This window comes from Pteropus alecto, unplaced genomic scaffold, assembly GCF_000325575.1.
Source record: "Pteropus alecto unplaced genomic scaffold, ASM32557v1 scaffold76, whole genome shotgun sequence".
Classification (NCBI taxonomy): domain Eukaryota; kingdom Metazoa; phylum Chordata; class Mammalia; order Chiroptera; family Pteropodidae; genus Pteropus; species Pteropus alecto.
In genome coordinates, this window is record NW_006443138.1 from 4,079,529 (window position 1) to 4,091,308 (window position 11,780).

The following is an 11,780-nucleotide window of genomic DNA, read 5'->3' on the forward strand; positions in this document are numbered from 1 at the left end:
ATATATGAGTTTAAAATAGTGAAGAGAGAGGAGGAGAAAGAGAGAATGAATTAGTCAAGGAGAGTATGGTGAGTTCAAAATGGTTCTTGAAGAATGGTGAGAATTTCTATTGATCTAGGGGAGGGGTGGGGAGTGAATCAAGATGAGAGAAACCAAAATAGTTCGAGTTTGCAAGTGGGAATGCACAAGATGGTGGCAGAACTGTAAACAAACCTACCTGAATGGCTGAAGCAATGCATGAAGAATAGGAGGAAGGAAATTTGGAGACATAGGAAGGAATTGAATTGAGGCAGGCAAATAAAATATAGGTAGAAGCATCAAAATTCATTGGAGTAGGGGAAGAAAGGCAGAAGCATTAAAATTATTGAAAGCCAATGACTTTTAAGAAAGCATGCCAATAAACCAACTTGAACTAAATTGTGAATGACGGAAATATCTATTTAGCGATTTTTTTTTTTTTTACTATATGTAACAGGGTTTTTGTTAAACCTTCATCTAGCTTTCAACAAATTTTTAGTGACTGGTATGATGTGCTAGTGATAGAGTTAAAGGAGTGGACAGATCAAAACGCAGATCAAAATGGTCTTTCTACTCCTGGAAATTATATTCTAGTAATAATCATTTTCGTTATGTTTTTCTCTTTTACTCTAAATCTCAGATAGAAAAGTTCCAGTGAAGAAGATACCTTTGCCTTTCTGTTTGTAAATATCTTTGTGTTTAACTTAGCCTCCCAATAATTTGACACTTGAAGACATAGCACTCTAATCTGTCCTCTCCAAACTGGTCAGGAGCCCCTTAGCACTGCTCTCAGCACCCTGTGCTTCTCCTTATTTCTAGATAGTGTCTAGAAATAGCCCACTCTTGTCATATCTACTTTCTTGGCAGCTGCTGTCAACCCACTCCAACTAGACCATAAGCACCCTGGGGCAGAACCTTCCTTCATCTCTACATTACTGCTGTAGTTGCTTAATAAATGTTTAAATGAAATGAGTGAATGGAAATATGAATGCGAGTTTTCCTTATCTGATTTTTTTTTCCTTTAGGACAAGTTTTTGGGAGGGAAAAGATATGTCTATTGCAAGGGGGAAAGATAAGTTCCATCTTTCTCTTTATATCTGGGATAACCTTTTTGAAATGTGTTTGGTTGTTCTTATCAGGCTAGTTGGAATGTAGTAGTAACACAGAGTTAGATATCTTGCCTTAAGGTGACTTAAAAATGACAAACCTCATGCATGTTTTTCATTTCCTTAATGGCTGTAATATTAGCCCACCCCACAAGTCTTTTTTAATGCCATAGATATTTCTGTAATATAGACTGTTCAATAAATTATCAAGTAGCTATTATTAAGAACAAGGCAAATTTGATTTAACTGTAGACATCTTTTTAGAACCTTAGAGCTCTGAGGTTTGGATTTAAAACACTTTGGATGTCACCATGAGACTTGTTACTTCCAATTCATTGTCTATAATTGTCCCTGGCAGCTTTGCAAAACAAATCTTGGAAAGCGTCTGGAGAAAGCCTTTCTTCCTAGAAAACTTGGAAATCCTTTAAATTCAGTCTGGATGCCAAGGACAGTGAATGAAAGCTTTTGTCTTGTTTGTGTATTTGCCTGATGCTTTGTTCATTCACTTATTCTTTAATTTTTTAAAATTGATTATTTATTCATTCAATTTTCAAAAAATAGCAAATATCCTGGGTTTTTAAACGTCATTGTACTACGTGGCTATGAGAATGTGCCCGTCAGACTCTAGGTGGCGCCCCGTAGCGAGCCTGGGAGGTGGGCAAAGGAGCATGGCAGTAGAGCTCTCAGAATCGTGGTCACTTGGTTAGGTATATAAATGTTGAGTAACTATGTCATACACCTGAAACTAATATAATAGTGCATGTTAACTATATTTTAATAATAAAAAAAAGAATGGAGTAAGAACCACAGAACACCCAGGCTGATCCTGAGAGGAGGGAGGGAGCTTCCTGTGTGGGGGTGTAGGGTGGGGCAGAGATATGTGCTAGGGTTTCACTTGGAAAAAACAAACACTATATTGCAATATAATTTACTTCTACATTTTTATTTGGAAAATGGTATAAAAATACCCAGCTTTTGTTGAACACCACCCTCTCCACCTCCTGGATTAGGTCAAGGTCCCTTGTATTTCTTCATTGCAATTATATCACAATTGTAACTGTTAAAGTATTTGTTATTATTTGTTTAATATCTTCCCTCCTTGGACTATAAATTCTGTGAGGCAGAGACCTGGCAGCATCGTTCACTGCTGTGTGCCTGGTGCCTAACACAACACCACCTAGCAAGTCATAGGCACTCAATAAATATTTTGTTTTGTTTGTTTATTTGCCTGCTGTTCTTTTCATTTATTTCTGCATCCCTTTATCTCCACCTTCTCCCTTCCCACTCCAGCCTACCTTTATCTCCATCTCTCCCCTTCTCCATTCCACCTCTACCCTATCCCATTCCTGACCCCTTCCTACCTCCCTCCCACTTGTCATGAGTTTTAAAATTTAACAAGTGGGAGGAACTAAATGTATGAAAACAATCTGCAAATAGTCAGACATTCAAAATCCAGGGAAAGAATAACTGAAGTTAAGAAAAGGACAGTGTGGCCAAAGCAAAAGAGAAAGTGTGGCCTCCTCGGTAGTCATTTCCCTGCAAGCTGTGGCTTTTCTGAGCAGGTGCTGCGCCTCCTGGATTTGGACAGCTGGAGGCAGGAGATTGGCAGAGTCCTTCCCTTTGAACGGTCTGGACTGGGGACAGTTGGCTGGAATCACAAGTGGCTTCTTGGCTCACCCCAGCAGTACTTCAGCGTTCATAAAGGGCTCATTTCTAGGGTTGCAAGGTTTCAGCACATGAGGGATTTCCCCTTGTTAGATCTTGACCTGCAGAGCTGTGTTCCCAAGCCAAAGTCTTTGTGTGTGTGTGTGTGTGTGTGTGTGTGTATGAGAGAGAGAGAGAGAGAGAGAGAGAGAGAGAGAGAGAGAGAGAGAGAGAGAGAGAGAGAGAGAGAGAGAGAGAGAGAGAGAGAGAGAGAGAGAGAGAGAGAGAGAGAGAGAGAGAGAGAGAGAGAGACAGAGAGACAGAGAGACAGAGGGAGGGAGGGAGGGAGGGAGAGAGAGAGAGAGACGGGGAGGGAAGAAAACAAATAAGAAAAGAAAAAAGTCAAATTCTGGAGAATATTGACTTGTATTTGTAGACACCTAACTTGCTATCTGTTAAAATACATTTTAAAGTTAATGTGAACTGAAAAAAAAGTCATCGTGATATTGGTAGTCGCTCACTGCTCCCCACTGACAAGATGGACAAGATACATCCCCACATCCTTGCATTATTACCCACCAAAGAAACAAAACTTGAGACAGGAAAAGAGCTTCAAGTATAATCACCAAACCCTTCACTGTGCAGGTAAAAATAATGAGGCTCTGAGGTGAGTGACTTGCTCAGTCACTCAATTCAAAAATTCTTTTAGTTAAAATGAGTTTCAGATAGACCACCCTCCATAAATGTGTTTCCTCAACTCATTCTCCTGTGTAAAAACCTCAAAGGGGACCCAACATTTGATGACAAAGGAAAATATTATATTATTTAAATAATGGTCAAAGGAAAAGAAATTTGATAACATATCAATGTCGCACCACCTTGGGAGTAGGACCTATCGTTATTGTGTGGATAATAAAGAAACGAAGAACCAGATTCCAGTTAATTCCACATATAGTGTGTGCCTTTAAAAAAAGAGTGAAAAACATTTCCCAAACTTTCTCACATAGACTGCGTACATCTGTCCTATGTGACCTGAAAGTGATTTACCCTTGTGAAATCATTTGTGCAAACCTGCCAACGACATGAATGATTTTGTTTGTCTACTGTCTCAAAATAATTGATCTTTCATACATTAAGCAAATTATAATAGCCAGGCCTTTTCTTTACAGACAATCCACAAGCCCTCTTTTAATTGTGCTTTAGAGGTCAGGAAAGCAACTCTTATGGAAGAGTCTAGAATTTGCTTCAAGCTATTAAGATAAAACCAAAAAAATGTGTTTTTAATGCATTGATAAAAAATATGTAAAAATATTTGATATTTTTAGTCAGTCTCCAACTTACTAAACAGTCATATTCCAAAAGTTAGTGGGTAAATGGGTTGTCTGGAATTCAGAGTGCATTTTCCCATAGAAACAATGTCACCCATAGGAGTTAGTTCCCAGACTACCCTTTAAGTGCTATTTAACCCATAGTGTAGCAAACTATTTTGCATTTTTAGATTATCATTTTATGTTTAATATTCTTAATCAATTATCACAAGAGCAATTGATCGATTTATACATTATTTTAAATGTTAACATCTAAAAGGACTAATTTCATTATAAATTTTTGAGCTAGTAGATGGAAACTTTTGAGTAATTTCTGTAGAAGGCTTTGAGGTACTTTGAAAACTCTAGAGATACTAGCTCTCTAGGAGTCTCATTCAATCTGATCACTTATGACTAGAGGACGAAATAGAAAGAAAAAGGCCCCTGGCCTCGTTCAACTTCCACCATCCGTAAGGCAACAGGACAAGAACTGGAAAAGAAGAAAAGGAGTACAAAGGTTAAAATTGCATGTGCATGTGTGTGCACAGAGAGTATCTGAGCAGTGAACAACGAGAGGAGGAGGGAAGTAAGCACACAGGAGAGGGGAGGGGAAGGGACATGGGTCCGAGAGTTCTGTGTTGCTCATAGAGAGGCCTTGGGCCTCTGTGTCACTGGCCAGAAAACTCAGAAGGGAAAAGGGAAGTGTTAGTGGATAGTTTGTTTGTGATTGTATACATTCATGTTTAGGATATTCAGTCAAGACGTGTTTGTTCCTCAGGGGGCAAGAGTTATCGGACTTAGGAAGAACTGGCTTCCCAGTTTGATCCCTACTCATCTACTGAAGACCTGCAGTGTTCCACGGGCTGGTGATAAAGGGTCAACTGTAAAATATTATCAAGATATCTCCCTTTACCTTGTGGAGATAATAATAGCTAGCACTTATTACTATGCTACTCATCATCCCAACAATGACTCTATGAAGTAAATATTATTCACCCCATTTTACGGTTGAGAAAACTGAGACACATAGAAGATAAGTCATTTGCCCAAAGTCATATGGCTAGTTAAGTGGTGTGGCCAATATTGGAACCCAGGCAGTCCAAGGACAGAGCTTGTGCTCGTAACCATCGTGCTATACTATGCTCTGACATTTCCCTGGTCAATATTCTTGTCTCTCATCAGCCACTGCTCCTGGTTTCGTCTGTAATCTGGAATGCCCTAAGAGAAGTGGCTGTATTTGGAGCCTGTAAATGGAAGAGGCATCCAAGGTCATGCCTTTCAGGCTCCCTTCAAATTCTACAGCTACTGTGAAGAAAGTTGCATTCCCACAGAGAACATGTCAAAGTGGAAGAAAATTATGACAAAAGGTCTCCAAAAGGACCTCTAAAACTCGGATCCTATTTCTTTCCACAAGCTGAAAGCCAGTTTCCTAAATCAAAGAATGAAACAAAGTATATCTTTATCAAGTATTGTTTTGACATCACTCCCCTCTGTATGACTGGACAGGCGCGCTCTCATTATCTCTTTAAATAATTTTTAAAGACTCCTGAACTCTGGCTTGGAGACCCTCTTTCGAAATGAATTTACCTCCCTGGACATACTAGCTCATATTTTTTTTTACTTCGACCTGGCAAAAGTTATTATCCCTCATAAAACTTTACCCTCTCTCTTCCTTAAGCCATCACATAAACCATTCCTCCTGATTATACATGCCTCTTCTCAAGCCATATCCATTACTCTGTTAGCTTTCCATGGAGGTTAATCTACTAGTGAGAATTTAAGCGGACCCTTGGGGCAGAGTACTCTTGCAGCGGATGGAGCTTAGACTCGAAGTCAGCCATTCCAGGTTGAAATCCCAGTTCTGCCATATGAGGCCAGCAATAGCTTTTTAAAACCTAGCTAAATCATTGTTTCTTCACCTGTAAAATGAATATGACTCTAATAATATGGGCAATACTAACTTTGTTCTGAGCATTAAATGAGATACTGCATATAAGGAACTTAATTCAAGGTAAATATATCATAATTCAACAATGCTAGTCCTCACTTATTACTTTTGGAGTGCAAAATAATCAGAGATATATACAATGATGAATGTAAAAAGATGTTCAATACACCATTTTTTTTTGTAAGAGTGAAAAATTAAAAACAATTTATGACCAACCATAGTTGAATGTGCAGCCAATTAAAAGTCATATTTAAATATTGGGAATTACTCAGATTATATGGATTAGTTTTTTTAAAAATAAACCACAAAACAGTAGAGTAGGATATATTGTGGGAAAATGTATGTTTAGAAAAGAGATTGGAAGAATCTGTATAAAAAGTAAATTATAATCATCATCATAGAAATAATGTATATAGAGTGGTGTATGGATGTTGAGATTATAGGAGATTTAAAAAAATATTTTGTAATTTTCTGTGTTTTCTAAACTTTGTGCCTTTTATAATTAGGAAAATTATATGCTATTGAAAAATACTGTATAAAGTTTAGTCTTTCCCAATGACCTCCTCCTGGCTCCAGTTAATTCAGACATCTAGGTCATTCCCTTTCTTTACTGCCTTTTTCACTCTCTACAGATTTATATTTCCTCTGTACAGCTACAGTTGGTTTTGAATATTTAGCAGAGTCTCTAGTTGGTGTTTAGATATATTTATGTGGATTCTCTCTCCCTCATCAGATTGCATTTCCATGAGAGTATTTTCCCTGTGTTTTCTCTGTAATTGTGTACAGTAACTTGGAAGCTCTTTGTCCCAACTGTTAACTGATTGAGGTTATTGTAAATAACTCAGAGAGAAAAACAAACTTTTTTTTTTAGGCGAGGCAACCCTTGGTTGACTTCACAGATTGCAAGGACCTTGTCAGCTTACAATCCCTTATTTTTTATTTTTTATGCCTACAAAACCTGGTCTTCCTAGATGATCTCCCATTCAAGTACTAACCAGGCCCAACCCTCCTTAGTTTCCAAGATCAGACGGAATGGGGCTCGTTCAGGGTGGCATGGCTGTAGACTAAACTTTCTTAAATTGCTTAATTATTAGCATTAACATTTATTGGAAGCTAGGGCTGAAATGTTAAAAATAGAGGTGCTTATAGACCCGTTGGGAATCAGGCCTTGTGCCTGAGACAATGTTATGTATTTATGCAGCTATTTCATTTTCTCTTGGGATGCAGAAATATCACATTTCCAAGGCCCCTTGCATTGAAGGGGAGGGTGTCACATGACTTGTTTTGACCAATAGAATGGGAGAAGTGATGTATGCCACTTCCAGGCCCTGAATTGTTTTGTCTGTTCCTCCATGATCTCCTACTTCTCCTGCTGTCCTGCTATCTGCTGTCTGCCAGGTTGAGCTTGAGACCACAATATGGTAGAGCCACAAGATGGAAAGGACCCGGGTCCCTGAGTTTCTACTTAGGGGAGCAACCCAAGAGAATTATCTGAACAGAAACATCTGAAATAAACAATGTCAATGGAAAAGATAAGACTGTTATTATATAAAGGCATTGAGATTTAAGTCATATTTGTTCCTGCAATAACCCTGCCCCAACTAATAACACAAAATTATAGTAAAGAATTCAAGATAACATATTCTAAGCACCAAATAGTAGAATATAGTTTCTAAAAATTGTCTAATGCTTTACTTTTCCCCCAAGACCCTTTGTTTCATTGCTTTACCTAATCCTCTTAGAATTCTTCATGAGTAGTAATATATGTGTCCTTGTGCCACGATTTAAGAAACTGAACTTTATCCTATGACTTAAGTTAAAACCAAGATTTTATGATTCCAAATATTGTACTCGTTCCCTATTGCATACTAACTACCTCCAGGCATATACAAGAGTTCAGAGCAGTGACTAATGATGAAATTACTTATGGAAAAGAAGATGCTTTGCCTTAAGTGTTTAGGCAGTATTTCTCAAACATTCATTCTGCAAGAAATTAATACATATCCTAAACAATAGAGTTTCAAGAACAAATGAGTTGGGAAAACACTGGGTTAACTAAATGTGACCACGGGTTTTCTATTTACTGCCAAGCTCTCAGAGCCTTTAACTTATGATTTAGAAGTTCACATAGATGTGGTATGCAGCATGTCTCTTAGATCTGTCAATAGAACTCTTATGGTGGAGAAGTCATCAGGAATAGAGTATGCTAAAACATATCCTGAGAAAGGCTATTTTGGATAACTTCTCAGTTCTCCATTGCACTGTGCTTCCGCTTTAGTTTGTTTACCTCTTCTCAGAGTATATTTCTCAGGTAGTGTTGGAGACAATAAAATTTTCAAATAAGCCCATTTAGTCAAGATCAAATGGAACTTCCAGGGGATTAAAGAAATGTATTTATTTTTTAGCTCATTCCAAATAAAAGCAGGGCACATTCATTGCAACTAGGAAATAGAAAATACAAATAAACAGAAGAAAAAAAGATGCAAATCAACCAACTTCCATTTAACTCAACTATCATAGTCAACCTGTGGTACTTCCTAGCACAAGAGGCTACTGAGGCAGCGAATACTGAGGAGAGTCGAATTTGAGGAAGAATTAGATAATTTTATGAGCATGACTAGCATTTAAAGCTATGTGAACTAGAACAAAAAAGATACAAGGAAATAAAGTCTCATGTTCCAGGATGTAAAATGATCACACGTGAAGGGAGGGGCAAGAAGGAATTCCCATCTCGCAGTCCAGCATGGGTTATTACACAATGGGCCAGGTGCAATAGGCTTGACTTTCCCTCTTTATTTTCCTTTTCCTTTTCTCTGGTACATCTGATTCTGGCTAAACAGGAGGTGGGGATATTAGCCCTGACAAATAGCGATTTGATCCCACAGGGCAACTCCTATTGAAAACCAAGATAACACAAATATTTTCAATTCTTCAAGTTGAACCCAGACTAAGTATTTTGTTTTGTGGGTGATCTCTCTGTTCTTTTATTAAGAGAAGATTATTTTATGAGAGCTAAGAATATTTGCATTCCTAGCATGGGAAAAATTTAAAATTCTCAACGAACACATTGTTCAAGCAAATAAAAAGAACTAGGGAGTTTCTGCAAGGTAAGGTAAGATCATCTTAATTTGTTGAGACTCTTGAACAAGGATGAACCCAATCTTGAACTACTGGCTATTTCAAAATACTTCTTTCATCTTAAGCAGAAAAATAAAATGTGTTTCTGAGTGACAATATTCTGAGCTTGGTGAGTATTAGAGGTCTTGGATGAGGAGATGGCAGTTTTTATTGGGTTGAGTGGGTTCTCGCCCTCCATCTCTCTATGGGAAACTTTGTGAAAATATTCAACTCCAGTGGTTCAGTGAAAAACATTTGGGCCCCAGGGAATAAATGAAAGCTAAGTTTTATAGAGTGAATCCCATCTGAGACTAGCAGAATTAAGAAACAAAAGTATGGGATACGATTAACAAGGATAAAGCCAGCCTCACGGTACAAAATGTTAGTCTTTCATCTTCTAACCAGTCGATCTCTCAGTGTTATGATTTTCTCTAAGACTAGAATACAGAATCAATCAGATAAGAGATGGTGGGCTTTTTTCATTGTAAGACCTTAGTTGACTTTTTCCTCAAGTCCAAATTATTTGGTTGTGTGACAGTCCTGCATCCCAGTAAGAACTCCAAATATCATTTTTGCCAGGACTTTTCCTCTTGATATCCAGCAATCTTCTCGAACTTATGGCAATGGACAACACTGTTGTCTATACAACTCTATTCCTCTACCCCATCTTCATTAGCATACTCTACTTTCTGTGATAAAAACTTGAAATTCCAGATAGGAACCCAGTTTTCTAGCCTTATCTTTCACCTACAGTTAGCTACATTTCTCAGTTCTGGCCGCTTCTGCCTTGGAGGAGTCAAGGAAATATTTTTCTTTTTGATAAAAGGAGAGAGATATGGGAGGAGAGTGTTTTTGTATTTTTGTTTTCCTGCTACCTCTTTTTCTTTTTGAGGTAGTTGTGAAAAAATACGATGCTTGGAATTGTGGCTGCCACTTTGTGACTATGAGACAAGCCTGAGGATCAGAGGCATCATCATAGATTTGACGAAACAGAAACCCAGAAACATCTTTATATTTTGATGATATCATTGAGCCACTGTTTCAACCCTGGGACCATGTACTTCCTGATTTCTTGTCGAAGCCACTTGCAGATGGATATTCCATTGCACAGCCCAGAGCCTTCTAGTTAAACACATCCACTAAAAAGATGGCTATGTGTTCCAAAGGAGCACAGAACTCTGAAGAAACCTGTGGTCTATGGCCTCTAGTTATCTCGAATCTCTTATATTCACAGATGTAGTTTGGCATAGTCCTTCTGGAAAAAAGTAGAAAACCAGGACTTGCTTGACCTTGATCTGAGAATTCATTGGCTAATGTTGGTAGAGCTGAAGGCCGCTTCATTGTTACCGAGGAAGCAGTAATCACTGATGTTATAATTCAACATGAGAAAAAAGGAGGATTTGACTCTATATTTCACACACTATTTTTTACCTTCCTTTCTTATTTCCCACAATTCTACCTTTTCTTTATTTCTTACTTTGACTTCAGAGAATTTCTTTTACTTTTTTATTTTGTCTGATGTTACTTACTTCTTCAATATGGTAAAGCAATAAACGGAAAGCTGGTTGATTGACTCAGAGCAATGCCAAAAATGTATATATGGAATGTTAAGACATGCTCTATCGAATAATCAGAAATTTAGTTAATCTCCAAAGGAATCCAACACTCCCCACTCTCCCCCACCCCCTCTATCCCTGCCTAAATTTTACATCCTTTAATTCTAGTAACTAAGTGACTTCCCAGATATCCTCCACTTTGCATATGCTAAACTAAAAACCTCAAACTACTGTTACTGAAAATGGTACAATTCAAAGGCCTGGAAGAAATTCTGCACTATGGGAGCATATCCATTCAAAAAAATATGTTCATTTCAGAAGTTCTTGTCTTGATTTCTCTTCTCAAAGAGTTTGATTTTCATCACCTATGAGCAGGGAACAATGACATATGCCGTAATTTAAAAATATACATTTTTTCATTTACATCAATTGTATTGTTGATTCACAGTACTACCATCCTGAGCTAAAAGCACTAAATCGGAGACGATTAGCAACCAAGATATTCAGATTTCAGTGCTAAAAGTAACATAAAGAAAATCTAGTTTTTTCGAAGGACAAAAATTTAGCATTCTTACTCGAAATGTGCAAGAAGAAATAAAAGCCTGCCAGAAAAAATGCTGTTTGCAAAGCTGTGAGGGTTTACTGGGTACTCTACAGGTGCTTCATATGTGAGAGACTCAGTATGATTTGTGTTGTTTGTTTTTGGTTTTGTTGGTTGTGTCTGTATTGTTTTGTCTGAAGACTTTTTTGCTTTTGTTTCTCAGTTCAGGGAAAGGGAGGTTTGCTTGAAAATAAGCACAAGAGGTTCTGCCCAGTATGACATGCTCCTCGCAGCCCAGTATGTGCTGTTCAGTGACTGCTCTTTCCTTTCAGATATTGATTTACTAAACATCACCTTCCTTCTGTATTTCACAGGCATGGCAAGACATGGCCGCCTCTCAGAGTGTTGAGAAAGCTTCTGGGCTCTCATCAGAGGGAGCAACTCTTAGAAGTTCGACAAGAAAGCCTCCATTAGCTAGATGGCTGAGAAGTCTATGAATTATCATTCCTTACCTATGAAGATTATAGACAAATTGGGAAGCTT

The 11,780-nt window shown here is 37.9% G+C and overlaps 1 pseudogene; it reads right to left on the reverse strand.

The window, feature by feature from the left end:
• Positions 1-6,969: 6,969 nt before the first annotated feature.
• On the reverse strand, positions 6,970-7,088 carry LOC112472436 (annotated as a pseudogene).
• Positions 7,089-11,780: the final 4,692 nt, after the last annotated feature.